Here is a 20,710-nt window from a genome sequence, read left to right as displayed (position 1 = left end):
CTTTTCTTGCTGAAGAACGGAGCCTCACTCAAAAGCAGAAAAGGAACGCATACTCCACTCTACCACTTTTTTAATTTTAACGTTGGGGAAGAAATATATAAAGGGGCATTGGGATGATCTGGGGAAAAAAGAAATCAAGTTGGGCCAAAGCCCAACCCATAAGACTGAATCTATATATATATATATATATATATAGATATATATATATATAAACTATAAAGTATACTAAAAAAATGAACTTTTCTCGCCTAAAGTTTCATTCCAAAAATAGTAAATGCATAAAAAAAATACAAATAAAGATAATATTGAATTTAAATTCACAGATAAATATAGATTCAAAAAAATATTATATTATGAGTAAGTGATAAAATTTTTTATCTAAATATTTTAAAACAAATGTAAAAATACGATTAAATTTATAAAAATTTTAAATAATTTTTTATGATGAAAAAATAATTTTTATTTAAAATATATATAAAAATATGGGTTGAATTTAAAAAAAAATTAAAATAATATTCTCATGATAAAAATATTTTAGTTTTTGTTTAATAGGGTGATTGTTTTGCATATATACATATACGTGTCACATATTTAAAAAATGATATTATGCATAATAGACTTATTGAATCTAAAAATTTTAAAATATAAATATATATATATATATATAATATATATATTTATAAGCAGAAAAATATACTAAAAAAAAGAAAAATAAACTTTTTTCGCCTAAAATTTCATTCCAAAAATAGCAAATGCATAAAAAAATACAAATAAAGATAATATTGAATTTAAATTCACAGATAAAGATATATTCAAAAAAAAAAGATTATTTTATAAGTGATACAAATTTTTTATCTAAATATTTTAAAACACATGTAAAAATACGATTAAATTTATAAAAATTTAAAATAATTTTTATTTAATATATATATAAAAATATGGGATGAATTTTAAAAAAAATTAAAATAATATTCTCATGATAAAAAAAATTAGTTTTTGGTTAATAGGGTGATTGTTTTGCATATATACATATACGTGTCTCATATTTTAAAAAAATGATATTATGCATAATAGACTTATTGAATCTAAAAATTTTAAAATATAGATAAAAAACTATATCTACATATATATATATAAACAAAAAAGTCTCATAAATATAAATAAAAGAACTTTTCTCGCCCAAAAATATTTTCAAAAATAGTAAAAATATGATAAAATTAAAAAAATACAAATAATATATTATTTAATTCAAAATTATAGATAGAGATAATATTGAATATTCAAAAAATAAGATGATATTATAAACGATAAAATATTTGATTTGAAATTTTAAAATATATATAAAAATACTATTTAATTTTTGTTTTTATCTTTGGTTGTTTTGCCTAATACAACAAAATTTGTAGATCAAATTTTACAAGCCAAAAAATAAATACAAGAGTTTAATATATCAAAATATCATAATAAATTAAATAAAAAATATTCTCAAAAAATATCAAAATATCAGGATATTATTGTTGTAAATATCATTGTACATGATATTTTTTACACCTTTTGCATTTTTATATATAAAAACATAAAACTCAGCTACAAATAGTTAAACTAAAGTTTTGAAACTACAAATAAAAATATATAATTGAATTAAAACAAAATTCAAAATAATCTTTTTACAACATTTATTTTTTTTTTACTTTTTTATAAAAATAAGATAGAGTTTTTTTGTAAAAAAATATTTTTCATAATAGTATTAGTGATATGCTATTTAATTCAAAAATTTTAAATATACATAAAAATAAGATGGTAAAAAATTTAAATAGTATTTTTTAATGAAGTAAAATCTAACATTTATTTTTAATAGGATGATTGGTTTCTCTATATGCATATAAAGATATACGCAACAAATATTCAAAAAAATAATGATGTTACGAGCGATATATTATTTAATATAAAAAATTTAGAATGTAGATAAAAACGATTGAAATTAAAATATATATATATATAAACAAATATTTAAAAAATAATAATATTATTAGTGATATGCTATTTAATTCAAAAAATTTAAATATACATAAAAATAAGATTGTAAAAAATTTAAATAGTATATTTTTATGAAGTAAAATCTAACATTTATTTTTAATAGGATGATTGGTTTCTCTATATGCATATATAGATATACGCAACAAATATTCAAAAAATGATGATGTTACGAGCAATATATTATTTAATATAAAAAATTTAGAATGTAGATAAAAAACGATTGAAATTAAAATATATATATATATATAAGCAGAAAAATGTATTAAGAATAGAAACATGAAACTTTTCCATTCAAAAATGTTTTTGGAAAATAATAAACAATTATCATTAAATTTAAAAATACAATAATATGTGATCGAATTTAAATTATAAATAGATATAACATTGAGTATTTAACAAAAGATAATATTATTTTATTTAAAAAATTATATATATATATATTGTTGAATCCGACATTTTGGTGATAACAAACAACAACTCATTGTATAGGAATGTGCTGCCAATCTTTTGTATTTCAGGAATCTACTACAACTCCTACCGCAACCGTCTAAACCCTTCAAGTTATCTACCGGAAGCTTGTCAACCGCCTTTGTCTCTCGACCGGTTGCAGTCACAAGCCTATCGACTGGTTATTCAAACCAGCAGACGATAAATCTATCTACCGGTAGAATGCCAACTGCTTATCAAGATATCTCAAGACAAATACTTGAGACAAGACGTTCATTGCAAGATCTTTTATCAAAAGAAGAACCGACGTATCAGAAGATCTGTTGACTCTTGCATCGAGACAACAGGTTTCACTAAAATGGCAAAAACGCAGAATGGCTACAGATAAAGCATTCGACCGTTTATACCAGTTTTGGACCCTGGAAGTTGTCTGCATTTAAAGAAGTGTACAATCTTCATGCAGAATCATCAATGCATTTATGAAGCATTAAATGTGCATTCAATGCAGCATCAGAACGTTCAAAATAAAGACGTTGATGATTGACCTATATAAAGGGAAGATTGCTCAAGAAGTGACAGGAAGACAAGCAACACGAAAAAATCTCAATCAACTCAATCACTTGAATACTATCAGAAGTCCTCATCTGATATACTGAAGCAATACTTGAGCACACTTACAAGATCATTCACTTGCTGCTCAAATAAACCCTCGCCTACAGTTTACATATCTGATCTTCAAGGATCATCCTAGGGTTTCCAAGCCTCTCGACCGCTCTGCAGTTTGAGAAGCTCAACCGGACTGTATTCATTATTGAAGAGACTTGAAGCTACTCTGAAAGCTTCCACCAGTCTGATAAGAACTGAGAATCTTATCTGTGTAAATCTAGGAGTTTCGGATTAGGCATTGGATAAGTCCTAAGTCTGAAGTGGGTGTATTGCAAGGCGTTGTAATAACCAAAGTCTTCTAGTGAATTCCTTCCTAAGTGGAAGAAGGGGAGACGTAGAAGGATTAAGCCTTCGAACTTCCATAAATCGTGCCTTAGTCTTTACTGCATATTTATCTTATATATTGCTCATACATCGTGTTATAACTTGCCTTTGCATCACTAAAACCTCTGAAATATTTCCGCACTATTTAAGTTGTTCAAACCGTTTTAGAAGTTGAGAAAACAGATTAAGTGAACTAAACTTCACTTGATCATTTTGAAAAGAAAGAAAATAAGTTTCAGAGTGTATTCACCCCCCCTCTACCCTCTGAACCGATCCCAACAAGTGGTATCAGAGCGGGTTCCTTTCTCAACTGCTGATCTAAAGTTTTAAAATCATGACTTCTTTCAACAAAATTCCTATGTTTTCTAAAGAAGATTATGATGACTGGAAAATTCGCATGCAGGCACATCTTGCAGCACAGGACGATGACATGCTATATGTCATAACAGACGGTCCTATCAAAATCATGAAGGTCAACCCAGCTCTAACCGATGGTGCAGGACAAATGATTGAGAAACCAAGAGCTGAGTGGACTACTGAGGACAAAAAGAAGGCCAATCTTGACAATGTGGCCCGGGACATCCTATACAAAACACTGGACAAGAACATGTTCAGCAAAATCAAGTCATGCTCCACAGCAAAGGAGATTTGGGAGAAGCTCACTCAGCTGTGTGAAGGAAATGACCAGACCAAGGAAAACAAGCTCACCATGGCCATTCAAAAATATGACAATGCCAAAATGAAGCCAGGGGAAACCATGGCTGAATTTGATGAACGGTTCAGTAGTATCATTTGTGATCTTATTGCTTTAGGAAAAACTTATACTAACCGTGAAATTGCTGTGAAGGTTATGAGAGCTTTGCCCAAAGAATGGGAGATCAAGACAGTGGCCATGAGGGAGTCAAAAGACTTAAGCAAGGTTGAACTGCATGATCTCTTTGCAGATCTCAAAGCCTACGAGTTCGAGCTCAACATGAGGACAGAAGATGAACCATCTACCTCTCAACCAACCAAGGCCTTAACCTCAACGGTGATGCATCCACCGGTCGAGGAAGCTCCAAAGAGATCAGCTGAGCAAATCAGCAACGAAGCCATGACACTCTTTGTCAAGAAATTTGGTAGATTTATGCGTAAAAACAATTCTAAATTTAAAAATTATCATAAATCGGACCATACAGACGATGGTCCTACTTGTTTTAACTGTGGAAAGCCAGGCCACTTCATTGCAGATTGCACCAAGCCTAAGAGCAATGATCAGAAGCAATTCTTCGAAAGAAGAAGGGGCAAGGAGGACAAGAGGACGTTTAGAAAAGGAAGAGACCAAAGGGTTCTAGTAGCAGACGAAAGCAAAAGCAAGTGGGCTGAGTCTGACTCTGACAACACCAATACCGGAAGCTCTTCAGATGACAGCGATGATGAAAAGGTGGAATGCCTTATGGCTGACATCGAAGAAGAAGCTGAGGAGGTATTTGACTTTGGTTCACCTGAATTTACTCACAGTGATCTAGTTACTGCTTTACACGAAATGGCTAATGAATACAAAGCATTATCCAAGGAATTCGAGGAGGTAAAGGCAGAAAGAGCTGACCTAAAAGATAAGTCAAGCGAATCAAGCTGCATGCAGAGAAAAGAGCTTGATGGTCTTAAGGTCAAGCTAAGTCTGCTGGCTACTAAGAATGACACCTTGAAAAGAGTGTTCCAAGCAACCTTGACTGAGAACAAAAAACTACTTGAAACAATTAAGGCTTGGAATAAATCTTCTGTAACCAATGACAAGATTCAAGAAATCCAAAGACCGGCACATGACAAAACCGGTCTAGGGTTTGGAACAAATGAACAGTCTATGGAATCTTGTATTCAGTCAAGCCTGGACAAAGGCAATCTTAACAAAATAAGATTTGTCAGGTCTAGCACGATATATGAACATGATGAGTGTAGCTTTGACAAAAATCAGAAAGTATCTAACGAACGAAGCTCTAAGCATAGAGGGCTGGGATATGTGGATCCCCAGATCTCTAATCAAAGAGGAACTTGGATTAAACCAAAACCTAATGAAAGAAGAAAGGGAAACCAATCTAATTTCAAAGGGCCATGGAATGAGTCTAACTACTCTAAGAGAAGATGGTCAAAGGAGAAGCCTTACCAGTACTTTAATTGCAGGCCAGTTCAAAAAAGGTACAGGCTAACTGATAAAGATCAAAAAGGCAAGCTGCACACAGCAACCTCACAAGCACACACATTTACTGCTTATCGACCGCACAGATTTCTGGACACACACACGGGCAAACCTGTAAGGGTGTTCCAGGTGTGGGTCCTGAAAGGGCTAATCCGACCTGGACCCTACTAGATATGGGTACCAAAAGTTCTTCACTTTTTGCAGGTACTAAAAGTCCAAACGGGCGAGAAGACCACTTCTATCAAGGACACTACCTGGTACTTAGATAGTGGTTGCTCACGGCACATGAAAGGGAATCCAGAACTTCTAACAGAAGTTGTGCTGTGCAAAGGACCAAAGATCAGCTTTGGAGACAACTCCAAAGGTAAAACCGTGGGTAAGGGTAAGATTATCCATGGTAACATCATTATTAAAGATGTGTTGCTTGTTGACAAACTGTGCTATAATTTGATAAGTATTAGTCAACTATGTGACAATGATCATTCGGTCGAGTTTCACAAACACACTTGCATCATCAAAAATGACAAAGGTGAGACTCTTATGACCGGTGTAAGAGACCTAAACACCTACAAGGTAAACTGGTCTTGCTCACATATTTCTTCACCTACTTGTCTTACTGCTCATCATGATAAACATTGGTTGTGGCATAAGCGGTTAAATCATCTAAATTTTAAGTCCATCTCTAACTTGAGGAAGCATGATTTGGTTTCTGGTCTGCCTGAAGGAGATTTTATAAAAGACAAAGTTTGTCCTGCTTGTCAACTAGGAAAGCAGGTGAGAGCAACCTTTAAAAATAAAGGGTGTATGTCTTCTTCCAAATGCTTAGATTTACTTCACATGGACCTATTTGGTCCTATACCAGTAAGAAGCATAGGGGGAATGAGATATGCTCTTGTTGTTATAGATGACTTTTCTCGATTTACTTGGGTCATCTTTCTCTCTTCAAAAGATCAAACTGCACCTCACCTGATTAAGCTTTTTAAACGCTTGCAAAATGAACAATCTATTGTGATAGATAGAATCAGGAGTGATAGAGGGACTGAATTTTTAAACACCACTCTTATGACTTATCTAGATGATCAGGGAATCAAGCATGAGTTTTCAGCTGCTAGATCCCCACAGCAAAATGGGGTGGCTGAAAGAAGGAACCGTACTTTAAAAGAAGCAGCCAGAACTATGATTGCTGATTCAAATGTTTCTCAAAGACTTTGGGCAGAAGCAGTTAACACAGCTTGCTATACTCAAACCAGATCTATGATTAATAAACGATTTAACAAAACTCCATATGAGATCTGGAATGGCACAAAACCTGATATTTCATACTTCAAAATTTTTGGGTGCAAATGCTTTATCCACAACAATGGCAAAAATCATTTGACAGCCTTCGATGCCAAAGCAGACGAAGGAACTTTTATTGGTTACTCAGCCGTTAGCAGAGCTTATCGAGTGTTCAATCAAAGATCACTAACGGTCGAGGAAACCATTCATGTTGTTTTTGATGAATCTAGTCTTTGTACAGAACAAACTCAAGGGAGCATAAATGATCTGAGTCATAGACTGGAAAACACAAATCTACAGGAAGAGAGTGACAGTGATCCATATCCTCCAAAGAAGGATGATCCAGTTCCCTCTACCGTGTGTGATCAAACAAGGCCAGAAGAGGATCCACCGGTTGATAATGATCCTCCTGCCAATGATGATCCAGTAAACAAGGACGTTCATCAACCAATTGATGACAACCCTTTAGGGAATTATTTTAGGTGGAACAAAGATCATCCACCTGGGTTGGTCATAGGTGACCCTTCTGCTCCTCAAAAAACACGTGGTCAAATGATTAATGAATTCTTGCATGCAGCTTTCATATCTCAGGTAGAGCCCAAGAAGATAGATGAAGCTCTATCAGATGCCAGCTGGATTGAAGCTATGCAAGAAGAGTTGAATCAATTCACCCGCAACAATGTTTGGCATCTAGTTCCTCGACCGGAAAATCAAAATGTGATTGGAACTAGATGGGTGTTTCGTAACAAGCTCGATGAACATGGCACTGTTGTGCGTAACAAAGCTCGGCTTGTTGCACAAGGATTCAGACAAGAAGAAGGCATAGACTTTGAGGAATCCTTCGCGCCAGTTGCAAGACTAGAAGCAATCCGCATCTTTCTTGCCTATGCAGCTTTCAAGGACTTTAAAGTTTATCAAATGGATGTCAAGTCTGCATTCCTCAATGGTCTACTTCAAGAAGAGGTGTACGTTGAACAACCACCAGGTTTTGTCAATCCTACTCATCCTCAATATATCTATAAACTTGACAAAGCCCTCTATGGATTAAAACAAGCACCGCGTGCATGGTATGATACATTACTAAAATTTTTACTGGAACATGATTTCCAAATTGGAACGGTCGATAAGACCTTGTTTAAATTTGTAAAAGGTGATCATGTGTTACTAGTACAAATTATGTTGATGAAATTATATTTGGGTCAACTAACCCCAAGTTGTGCTCAAAGTTCTCTAAGATGATGCAGGAGAAATTTGAAATGAGCATGATGGGCGAGCTAAATTTCTTTCTTGGATTGCAAGTGAAGCAACTTGAAACTGGAATATTTATCAATAAATCCAAGTATGCCAAGGAATTGGTAAAGAAGTTTGGAATGGAACAGTGCTCAACTGTATCTACCCCCATGAGTGCATCAATCAAGCTTGATAAAGATGAAGGGGGAATCTCGGTCGAGGTAACAATGTATCGAGGCCTTATTGGCTCATTGCTTTATTTGACTGCCAGTCGACCGGATATCATGTATTCAGTTTGTTTATGTGCTAGATTTCAAGCAGCACCTAAGCAATCTCATTTCATTGCCGCCAAACGAATAATTAAATATATTAAAGGAACTACTAATGTGGGTCTTTGGTATCCCAAAGATTCAAATCTTAATCTTATTGGCTATTCAGATGCAGATTATGCAGGTTGTAGAATTGATCGCAAAAGTACAAGTGGCACATGTCAATTCCTTGGAGATAGACTAATTTCGTGTTCAAGTAAGAAGCAGACATCAATTGCTACCTCGACCGCCGAAACAGAATACCTTGCTGCTGGCAGCTGTTGTGCTCAAATACTCTGGATTCAACAACAGCTTAATGATTATGGAATCCGGTCGAGTGAAGCTCCAATCTACTGTGACAATACAAGTGCCATAGCCATCACTCACAATCCAGTGATGCACTCTAGGACAAAGCACATTGATGTCAGGCATCACTTTATCCGAGATCATGTCTTAAAGAAGGAAATCAGGCTGGAATACATCTCTACCGATCAGCAAGCAGCAGACATATTCACCAAGCCTTTACCAGACGCTAAGTTTTCATATTTTCGAAATATTCTTGGCTTAGTAGAACTAAGTTAGTATGCATGCTTTTAGGGGGAATGATTGCTAGTATGACTTTAATAGCTTAGCTGTTACATTGCCGTAAATGCTGGCATATCATCCGCCTTTAGCTAGTCTCTGACAGGCTCCGTACTAGCAGCTTTGTGCTTTGAACCAAATGACATTGATTGGGCGCGGTGATTATACTCTTCAAAACTTTTTGAATTTCAAAAATACTTTTCATGACATCACCATATGGCCCATAGGTTCCTATATATACTTCTTTACACTCGTATATCAACCTTTCACCGTTGCTAAAGCTTTCATATTGCATTAAAAGTTCTATCGTATTACTATCAAGCTTTTGCTTACTCTCTGCTCGAGTTCTTATCTACAGCTATCATGTCGATCCAGAAGACTTGCCTTGCAATCAAATTTGATTCCGTTATTGAGGCAAACAATGCAGGAATCACTGAGGTCTTCACCATGCTTGAAGCCTCTGGACTGAAGAAGTTTTTGGGAAGCAGCGCCATCTGCGATCTGCCTGTCTTGAAGGAGTTCTTTGCAACCGCTCAAATCGAGCATGGGACTGTCAAATGCTTGATCCGGACAGAGTCCTACTCCTTCAATCAAAAGTTCTTCGCCAGCACATTTGATCTGCCCTCCAGGGGTTTGACAAAATGCGCGGATCTTCCCGATGGTAACTGCTCATACTGGTTGAAGGAATTCTCAACCACTGATGCTCCGATCAAACTGCCGGCTCAGAAGACATCTCTTAAAGCTCCATTCAGGCTATTGACCAACATCGTGGCCAAGAATCTTCTTGCCAAGGCTGGATCGTACGACAAGGTGACGATGGAGAAATTCCAATACATGGCTTGTATCGCCTCCAAAATCAACATCAACTGGTCAGACATATTGTTCACTACTTTATGTGAAATGATCAGGGGAAAAGGGCAATCCGAGGGATTTGCTCTGCAAATTTGCCACACCTTGAGCGTCCTTGGAGTAGACTTCTCCAAGACTGAGCCTCTGCATCCCACCAAATGGCTCAACAAGTCTACAATCTTCAAGTTTTTGAACAAGAAAGAGGTTGCGGTTGACACTCTGCCTTCAACCGCAAGTGTTGTTGATGTCACTCAACCGCTTTCAACAGTCCCGGTAGCGGCCAAACCAGCCCATACCAAGAAATCTGCCAAGCGTTAACTTATCATAGAGTCTGACTCTGAAGAAGAATCATGTGAGAACGTTCCACTGATTCAAGCCTTCAGCAAGTCATCTCCTTCTGTCTCCAAAGCAGCTGTGCCATCCACGCCTGCAGGCGAGAAGAAGAGGCAGCACAAGAAGTTAAAGTCCCTTTCTGGACTTGCTCCTACCGTTCCAACACCAATTCTGCCAACGGTCGAGACTACTACCACTACTGCTACCACTGCTCCACGTCCTACCAAGGGTGTGATAATCATGGAAGGTGCCTCATCAACTCCAAAGGTCACTCTCGCTGATCCCAAGGACAAAGGGAAAGGTGTGATGATCTACTCACCTAAGGCTCAACCAGCAGCTACTGTAGAGCTCAACTTGATCATCTCTCACGTTCTCCGCACTGTCAAGCGTCACCTACAGCGCTTTGACAGATGGCATCATTCCCGTACTCACCTGACGCTTGCTCAAATATTTCCTAAGTGGAAAGCTCTGAACGTTATTGAGCAGAAGATGCTTCTTTTTGCTGACACTGAAGACATCGTGGAGGCTCTGGGAAGAAGACAGCTCATCGACTTGAAGCTTCGAGGAAGCCTGATATCTCTGTTGATTACTGAGCGTGTCAACAACTTCAAATCCAAGAGTCCTACCGCCACCGATGACTTTGTGATTTTGACTGGACTACAGAATAGTCTACGTCAAATCACTCAACTACTTCAGCACTTCCAAGCTCTTAACAACGTAAAGACGACAGCTTCAGCAGCTTGTATACAGGCTTATGGACTGGAAGCACAGGTGATGATGAAGACTTTTCTTACCCAAGATCAGGGTGAAGAAAACGTCTCTGCTATTACTCTTTCAGATGGGATTCTGACCGGTCTCATCACTGCTGACCTGTTTTAGTCATCCGCTCTAGGATCGATTGTGGCAGCATCTTCATCGGTCGACCCCGCCTCAACCGTAGTCCAAGCAGTAATTCAACCGGAAGCAGCTGTGACTGCTCACTCATCTCCAGCGGCGACCGCTCACACCTCTCCCAGTCGTCTACAAGATTCTTTAGAAGTGATTGAACAAGAAATTCCTGTCACCTCTGTGACAGAGGCTCCTTGCAGCAGTGAAGCAGTAGTGCCCCCAACAGAGATACCAAGCACTATTGTATCACTTGCACCTCCAGAACAGCCAGTGACTGATGCTGACCCAGCACTTCAACCGTCTCCATCTACTGAAAAGTTTGTGGAAGATCTCCTAATGGATGAACCGAGTGCTGATCCTGCTACTCCACCAACCATCTTGGCTGCAGTCGAGACCCCTACATCTCCAACTGTACCACTATTGGAAGGTCCATCAGCTAGCTCACCAGCCAGATCACCAGCATCACATCATCTTGAGTCTGGCCCGGCTTCACCAAGGAATGACACACAGAGTCAAATGCTTCAGACTGATGACTCATATATTGAAGCCATGGCAGCAGCTCTGGATCACACATTGATAAATAGGCTTCATGAGCTCATGCAAACAGTTCGATCCTTTTCACAAGACATCACAAACACATCCTCATGGGTTGACAATTCACGCAAGACGATGATTCGGCATTTTGAGACCGTGTCTAGAGACCTTGCTCATCTGTCCAAAGAGATCACTTCCCATCATCGCACTCAAATCCAAACGCTCTCTACCGTCTCCGAACAAGTTGTCAGATCCGAAAATCGCCTTCATAGGCAGTTGAATGATCGGATGGACACTATGCAAGCTACTCTAATTGCTCAACTAGATGCAAAAATTGATACTATGCAAGCCTGCCTTGGCACTCAACTCACTGAGATCATCCTTCGACTCAACCAAGGTGATGCCAAAAAGGGGGAAGAAGAGCAACGAAGAGCAGCAGAGGCAAGAAGACGTGAAGAAGAATCCAGAAGAAAGGAAGAAGCCGACAGAAGAAGAAGAGAAGGCGATAGGACAGGAGGAGCCAGTTGGTTCAAAAGATGAACAACTTGTCTCTTCTTTACTTATCGCAGTTGTATCACATTTTGTTCTTTTTTCAGTAGGTGTAATAAGAATGGTTATTGTAATTAATGAAATTCATTCTCTCAATGAAGTTCATTTTAATGCTTTTATATTGTTTTCGGAGCACTTAAGTTTTGTCATCACCAAAAAGGGGGAAATTGTTGAATCCGACATTTTGGTGATAACAAACAACAACTCATTGTATAGGAATGTGCTGCCAATCTTTTGTATTTCAGGAATCTACTACAACTCCTACCGCAACCGTCTAAACCCTTCAAGTTATCTACCGGAATCTTGTCAACCGCCTTTGTCTCTCGACCGGTTGCAGTCACAAGCCTATCGACTGGTTATTCAAACCAGCAGAGGATAAATCTATCTACCGGTAGAATGCCAACTGCTTATCAAGATATCTCAAGACAAATACTTGAAATAAGACGTTCATTGCAAGATCTTTTATCAAAAGAAGAACCGGCGTATCAGAAGATCTGTTGACTCTTGCATCGAGACAACAAGTTGCACTAAAATGGCAAAAACGCAGAATGGCTACAGATAAAGCATTCGACCGTTTATACCAGTTTTGGACCCTGGAAGTTGTCTGCATTTAAAGAAGTGTACGATCTTCATGCAGAATCATCAATGCATTTATGAAGCATTAAATGTCCATTCAATGCAGCATCAGAACGTTCAAAATAAAGACGTTGATGATTGACCTATATAAAGGGAAGATTGCTCAAGAAGTGACAGGAATACAAGCAACACGAAAAAATCTCAATCAACTCAATCACTTGAATACTATCAGAAGTCCTCATCTGATATACTGAAGCAATACTTGAGCACACTTACAAGATCATTCACTTGCTGCTCAAATAAACCCTCGCCTACAGTTTACATATCTGATCTTCAAGGATCATCCTAGGGTTTCCAAGCCTCTCGACCGCTCTGCAGTTTGAGAAGCTCAACCGGACTGTATTCATTATTGAAGATACTTGAAGCTACTCTGAAAGCTTCCACCAGTCTGATAAGAACTGAGAATCTTATCTGTGTAAATCTAGGAGTTTTGGATTAGGCATTGGATAAGTCCTAAGTCTGAAGTGGGTGTATTGCAAGACGTTGTAATAACCAAAGTCTTCTAGTGAATTCCTTCCTAAGTGGAAGAAGGGGAGACGTAGAAGGATTAAGCCTTCGAACTTCCATAAATCGTGCCTTAGTATTTACTGCATATTTATCTTATATATTGCTCATACATCGTGTTATAACTTGTCTTTGCATCACTAAAACCTCTGAACTATTTCCGCACTATTTAAGTTGTTCAAACCGTTTTAGAAGTTGAGAAAACAGATTAAGTGAACTAAACTTCACTTGATCATTTTGAAAAGAAAGAAAATAAGTTTCAGAGTGTATTCTGAAAGAGTAGGTGCCCGGTGAGCCAACTTGTGGCTAAGGGCTTTGATGACTCTTTGTATAAACAATCTTTTGTTTAATATAATTTACACTTTTATTAATGGCAATGACTTTATCTTTCTTCATATGGTGATATTGTGATATACTATTGTTGTTTTGATAAAGACCTTGAATATACTATAGTGTATGTAAGATGTGGTAGTACATGGGGATGTCTATCATGAAACACATCTTATAGTCACTGTATATTCTAAACTGTTCCTAGTCGATTGAGCCGTTCGATAATAAGGATAAGGATCGCTCGAGTTTGAGACTAGCATTTGCGATGCAGAGTACCACGTCTCATTGGTAAGGAAATAGAGATGTTCGAAGCATGCAAATGGATATTCATACGATGAATGATCGAACTACCCTATCCGGACTTTCCAAGTGGTTATCACTTATCGAGTGGATAAAGTCCGCGGTTTTGGTTGTACACCATTAGTCCTTACTACTTGAAACATCATTGAGACTCTATATGCTAGTACTGTGCTTTGACTCGTTTACCGACTCTATTGGGGTCATCAGGTGTCGGGATTGGGTACAGTTACAACACATATAGGAGTCGATGCTTTGTTGTCAAGGATTCACCACATACTTGCGAGTGTGGATATCCTATGCGATCTGAGGAGATATTAGTGTGACGAATCTCTGGCCAGAGTACATGATGTGGTTTAAGAAATGGTTTCTTAGTAGCACATGCGATGTCACTATTTGATCTTCAAGATGTATTGCATAGTTATCGAATCTCGAACGACTCTCGATTTACCAATGGTTGTTGATTCGATCAGGATATATGGATGAAGGGACCGTACTGTACGCTAACCAAAATCTATTGGTTCTTGCAGGCACTATCAGTGATACCTAGGGAATCATGGGGCGATGTTGCTAGGCGCTCTTACCATGATTCGATGGGCAAGTCGAAAATTGTTGTTCCGAGTCACAAGGAGATGTGAGCCCACGGCTAGCTGTATCCCTGAACCATTGAGGGTCACACAGAGTAATGGATTTTTAATCCCCGTTGAGATAGTTAAATTTAAAGAGTTAAATTTAATGAACAAAGAAGTTGGACTTCTTAATTAAGAGTAGAGGAGTAAGATTTTCTAAAATGACATAGGGATGGGCATTTTTGGAAATCACTGAATTCGGATTCAGAAAAATTTATCTTGACTTTAAAAGGTGCAGAAATGGTTTCTGTGCACATTGGTGAAATCGGTTTATCAATCGGAGTCACGATGAATTTTATATTAATTTCTGAACATGCGGGCTTTGCTTGTCGGGCTTGAACTTATGACTAATGGGCCCTAAGCTGTTAGTGGCCTACATTATAAATAAGTTATTGCAGTACAGAAATTACACACAACAGGTCACAAATTTTCGAAAAAACCTAGTATTTTTCTCTGACAGTGGCCGTCCCCCTCCCTCTCTACTCGGGAAAATCCAGCCCGTGAATTTTGAATTACAGTCTGGTTTAACGGATCAAATTCGTTAATTCTCTTCGCAGAAACTTCTGATAGATTTTCTAGTGCAATCTATCAGAGGGATTAAATATCCGTTCGTGGACCTGATTGAAGAACAGTTCGTCCATCAGTTCCAGGGATATACAACAAGAGCAGAGCAATCTGTTGGTGTCCATAATCTCGATTCGAGATTGGAGGTAAAAATTTATAATTGTTATTTAATTTTTACACACACAATTTAATCGTAAGGTTTTGATACCCATTATGGAATCGTTCCATATAAAAATTTTAAACTTCCGCTGCACCGGGTATCAATCCTGATTGATCTGATCGCCGCATTCTTCAACAGTGGTATCAGAGCCAGGTTGCTCAGATCAAGCGATTAAATTAATCGATTGTACAAAAAATTTTTAAGTCTCGGTTTTTGAAACAAAATAAGTATTTAAAAAAAAAAAAAAAATTTCGGGCAAAACCCGGGCAGCGATTGGATCGCTGCCCAGCGCAGCGCTAGGCGCTGCGCGAGGCGGCGCACGGCGCTGCCCAAGGCAGCGCACGGCGCTGCCCAGGGCAGCGATCGTCGCTGCCCTAGGGGCAGTCGGGCTGCCCGGCCCGAGCCCTTTGGGGTGCGGGCAGCCCGGGAACGTCCCGGGCGGCCCGCGAAAAATTATTTTTAATTTTTAAATTAAAATTTTAATATGTTAAAATTCTATTTTTGGTCCGATCGAAAATTGTTTTTGATTGGTCCACGAGGCGTCGGATCGAATTGTTCGAGTCCGAAAATTTTAAAATTGATTTTTGGATAAATTTGAATTTTTGAAAAATTTAAATATTTTATCCGTTAAATTGAATTTTGAAATTAATTATTTTTGGTACAATTGATGATAAGATATGATCTTATGTATATATTGAGTAAAATATGATTTTATGTATAAAATTGGATTTTATAGATAAAATATGATTTTATTTGATAAAAAGATAAAATATGATTTTGTATGTAAAATAAGATTTTATATATGGAATATGATTTTATCCTTTTAAATTTAAATTGTCATTGCATGTTATCCAATAAATTAATTTTGAATTAAATGTTATTGGATAAGGATGATCGATTGCCATGACCAATTTTGTAGGTGTATGTTAGGAATTTACATTTGTTTTTATTGTTGTTGGATTTATTAATGGGCCTGGTTTATGGCCCAATATGAATTGTCATATATAATAAAAGTGGGCTTGGTTTATGGCCCGTTCCCACCCCTTAAAAATGTATCCCCTACTTGTCATTGTTATTTATTGTAAATACATTAGATTTAGTGGGAGATGAAGATTTGAAGACGGAGGTGGGCCCAGCAGACAATAAAGACAGAAGAAATGTAAATTGGAAGCACAATGTAATAGGATTGCATTGCATACTGCATATTACCTAGGATTGGACTAAGACTCGTGATTGGCAACCACGGGTCGATTAGAAATGGAATCGATCATCCTATATAATATGTGATATTATTGTTGTATGCATGTTTTAGACAAAATTGTGTGAATCCGGCAAGCATACAAAATTTTAAAAATGATGAGACAAATTTTCAAAATTAAAATCCCTCATTTTAAATATGATTTAAAATTTATATCAAGATAAATAAAAGAAATTTAAAATTGTTTAAATGTTCCTACCTTCCATCAACGATCAATGTATGAGATGCTACCCGCGGATACGGTCCGGCTCATATTATTGGGGGGGCCCGTTCGTCGGAAAGCTGTACATTGGATCGACACATGTTGTAAGTTGGGTGGAACTCCCATGGGATCGGCTCATATTATTGGGGGGTCCACATGGCGACCGTCCATCACAACTTAATATTGATGGGTCATCTTGACATGTCACAATAAACGGCGTCATATTATTGGTCCCTTATTGGACATGAGGTAAAAACGTGGAGATTGCTTTGGAAGCAATTGGGCTCTACCTTTTGAAAATTATGGTTGGCTGATATTATTCGGGACCATAGATTGTCAATTGGACTCCATGTTCTCACTAAGGAAAACAGTTTCCCGTTTTCACTAGAGGGTAGTGAAATCGTTAAAATAGTGGGAGTGAGATTCATAAAATAAATTTCGCCTATTTTATGTCTTAGTAAATTAATTAAACAATCACTGATATTTGTCTGTTTCTTTTCAATATTTCATAAAGATGAATTCGCGTAATCCACTTTTCTCGATCCTCGAACAAAATAAATTGACTGGCGCAAACTATACGGAATGGTTCCGTAAGTTGAAGATTGTCTTGACTTCGGAGAAGATGCTCTACGTGTTAGAAAAATCTCCTCCGAAGGAAGCACCAGCTGACATAAGTCCGGAAGAGTTAGCCAAACTTGATACATGGTGGGACCATGATATCAAGGCCAAATGCTATATGCAAGCCTCGATGTCTGATGAACTCCAGAGGCGATTTGAGGACACCGTGAATGCTGCTGACATTCACGTACAACTCAAGGAACTTTTTGGGGCTCAATCGAGGGCTGAAAGGTTCGCTACTGTAAAGGAGCTAATGACGTGTCGCATGCGTAAAGGGACTTCGGTCCGTGATCATGGGGTACGAGTGATTTGGCTCATACAGAAGTTGGTAACCCTTGATTTGGTGTTGGAGCATGAACTCAACGTGGACTTACTACTTCTATCTCATCCTTCTTCGTTTGACGGATTTGTGGTGAATTTCAATATGAACAAGATAGAGGCTTCCCTTGAAGAGATGGTCAATATGCTTGTGACATATGAATCCACATTAAAGAAGGATAAACCGGATTTCTTGGTGGGCTCCTCTTCTTCTGCTAAGAAGGGGCCAAGTACAAAGGGTAAGAAACGTTCTGCCCCACCCAAGAAAATCGAACCCGAGAAGAAGTACAAGACGAAGGCTTCAAACATGAAAAAGTCCAAGGATGTTTGCCATTACTGCAAGAAGCCCGGTCATTGGAAGCGTAACTGTAAGGAATATCTAGAGCAGTTGCGAACTGCGAAGGGTATGTTCTATATTGAAATAAATGTTTCACTTAATACTACTTCTTGGGTATTGGATACCGGATGTGGATCTCACATTTGCAATGATTTGCAGGTGATGACAAGAAGTCGCAGGCTTAGAATGGGTGAGACCCAGCTAAGGCTCGGAAATGGTTCCAGAGTTGAAGCTAAAGCTGTGGGAGATATTTATTTAATTTTGCAGAACGGTTTTAAGTTACTTTTGAGAGATGTTTTATTTGTTCCGGATTTGATTAAAAACATTATTTCTGTTTTTATGCTTGATAGAGATGGTTATCTTGCAATTTTGTGAATGGGATTTGCAATATTTACAAGAATGAATGTTTGATTGGAAATGGACAACTTGAAAATGATCTATATAACTTAAAACTAAAAGACGTTCCAATAAATTATGTTGATAAACCGGCAACAACAAACAAAAGGAAAATCGATAGCCAAAACCCGGCAAACCTTTGGCATGCTAGGCTAGGTCATATTTCCTCAAGGAGGATGAACAAGCTAGTGGGAGAGGGCATGTTTGATATGTCTGATATTAACTCTCTACCTACTTGTGAATCCTGCCTGAAAGGAAAAATGACTAAATCTCCTTTTAAGGGGAAACCTGAGCGTAGTCAAAATCTGTTGGATTTGATCCATACAGATGTTTGTGGTCCATTTAGAGTTGGTACTCAATATGGCCACACCTACTTCATTACCTTTACTGATGATTATTCTAGGTATGGGTATTTATATTTAATGAAATATAAGTCTGAAGCATTTGAAAAGTTCAAAGAATTCAAGGCTGAAGTAGAAAACAAGTTAGGTAAAAGTATTAAAGCACTTCGATCGGATCGAGGTGGAGAATACTTAAGTACCGAGTTTTTGGACTATCTAAAAGAGAATGGGATTCTCTCTCAGTGGACTCCTCCTATGACACCACAGCTGAATGGTGTATCGGAGCGTCGTAATCGAACTTTGTTGGACATGGTTCGATCCATGATAAGCTTCACTGAGCTTCCACCTTCGTTTTGGGGCTATGCACTTGATACGGCGGTATTTTTGTTGAACAACGTCCACACTAAAGCAGTGGACAAAACACCATACGAGTTATGGAATGACAAAGCTCCTAAGTATTCGTACTTGAGGATTTGGGGATGTCCTGCTTACGTGAAGCAGACAGTGGGAGATAAGTTGGATAGTCGATCCACCTTATGTTATTTTGTAGGGTATCCGAAGAATTCAATCGGATATTATTTCTATTATCCTGCTGAAACAAAGGTGTTTGTTTCAAGGAATGCCACCTTCTTGGAGAAGGAGTTCTTATTGGATAAGAAAGGCGAGATGATGGAACTCGAAGAAATTCGAGAAGAACCCAAAATACAAAATAACGATCCTACACCTCAGGAACCATTGATAGACACGCCTGTACCTAAAAGATCCGAGAGGACTTCTAGACCTCCTATTCGATATGGTCTTCTTCTTGAAGGGGATCAAGATGAACCCGATGTTGGATGTGATCCAAGAAACTTCAAGGAAGCAATTTCTGATGCGGATTCAAATTTATGGCTTGAAGCTATGCAGTCGGAAATAGATTCGATGCATACAAACCAAGTTTGGTCTTTAGTAGATCCTCCCGATGAAATTGTTCCAATAGGGTGTAAATGGATCTACAAGAGAAAGCTTGGGCCTGATGGTAAGGTATTGACCTACAAGGCGCGATTGGTGGCGAAAGGTTATACTCAAAGACAAGGAGTTGACTATGATGAAACCTTTTCACCAGTTGCAATGTTCAAGTCCATAAGAATCCTTATTGCCATAGCTGCTAGGTATGACTATGAGATATGGCAAATGGATGTGAAGACTGCTTTTCTTAATGGAGACATTAAGGAAGAATTCTATATGAAGCAGCCTGAGGGGTACACATCCATGGGAAGCGAGCATAAGGTATGCAAGCTTCAGAGATCAATTTATGGTCTAAAACAAGCATCAAGAAGTTGGAACCAGAAATTTGATGAAACAATAAAGGATTTTGGTTTCATCAAGAACCCGGAGGAACCATGCGTGTACAAGAAAGTAGTTAAGGATGCTGTGACATTCTTAGTACTTTATGTTGATGACATCCTACTCATTGGGAATGACGTAGGGATGTTGCAGTCAACAAAGATATGGTTATCAGGTAGATTCTCGATGAAGGATTTGGGTGAGGCATCCTATATTCTAGGGATACAGATCTATAGAGATAGATCTAAGAGAATGATAGGACTCACTCAATCAACCTACATCGACACCATATTGAAACGGTTTTCAATGGATGGGTCCAAGAGAGGACATCTACCCATGTGTCATGGAGTTTCTCTATCCAAGTCTATGTGTCCCAAGACTGATGAAGAGATAGAGAAAATGACACATGTACCATATGTGTCAGCTATAGGTAGTATCATGTATGGGATGATATCTACCAGACCGGATGTAGCATTTGCTCTGAGTGTCACGAGCAGATATCAAGCTAATCCCAGTCAAATGCATTGGAAAGCCGTGAAGGACATTCTTAAGTACTTACGAAGGACTAAGAATATGTTCATGGTATATGGAGG

The sequence above is a fragment of the Henckelia pumila genome, chromosome 4 (assembly GCF_033568475.1).
Source record: "Henckelia pumila isolate YLH828 chromosome 4, ASM3356847v2, whole genome shotgun sequence".
Taxonomy (NCBI): domain Eukaryota; kingdom Viridiplantae; phylum Streptophyta; class Magnoliopsida; order Lamiales; family Gesneriaceae; genus Henckelia; species Henckelia pumila.
Note: the sequence above shows the minus strand (reverse complement) of the source record.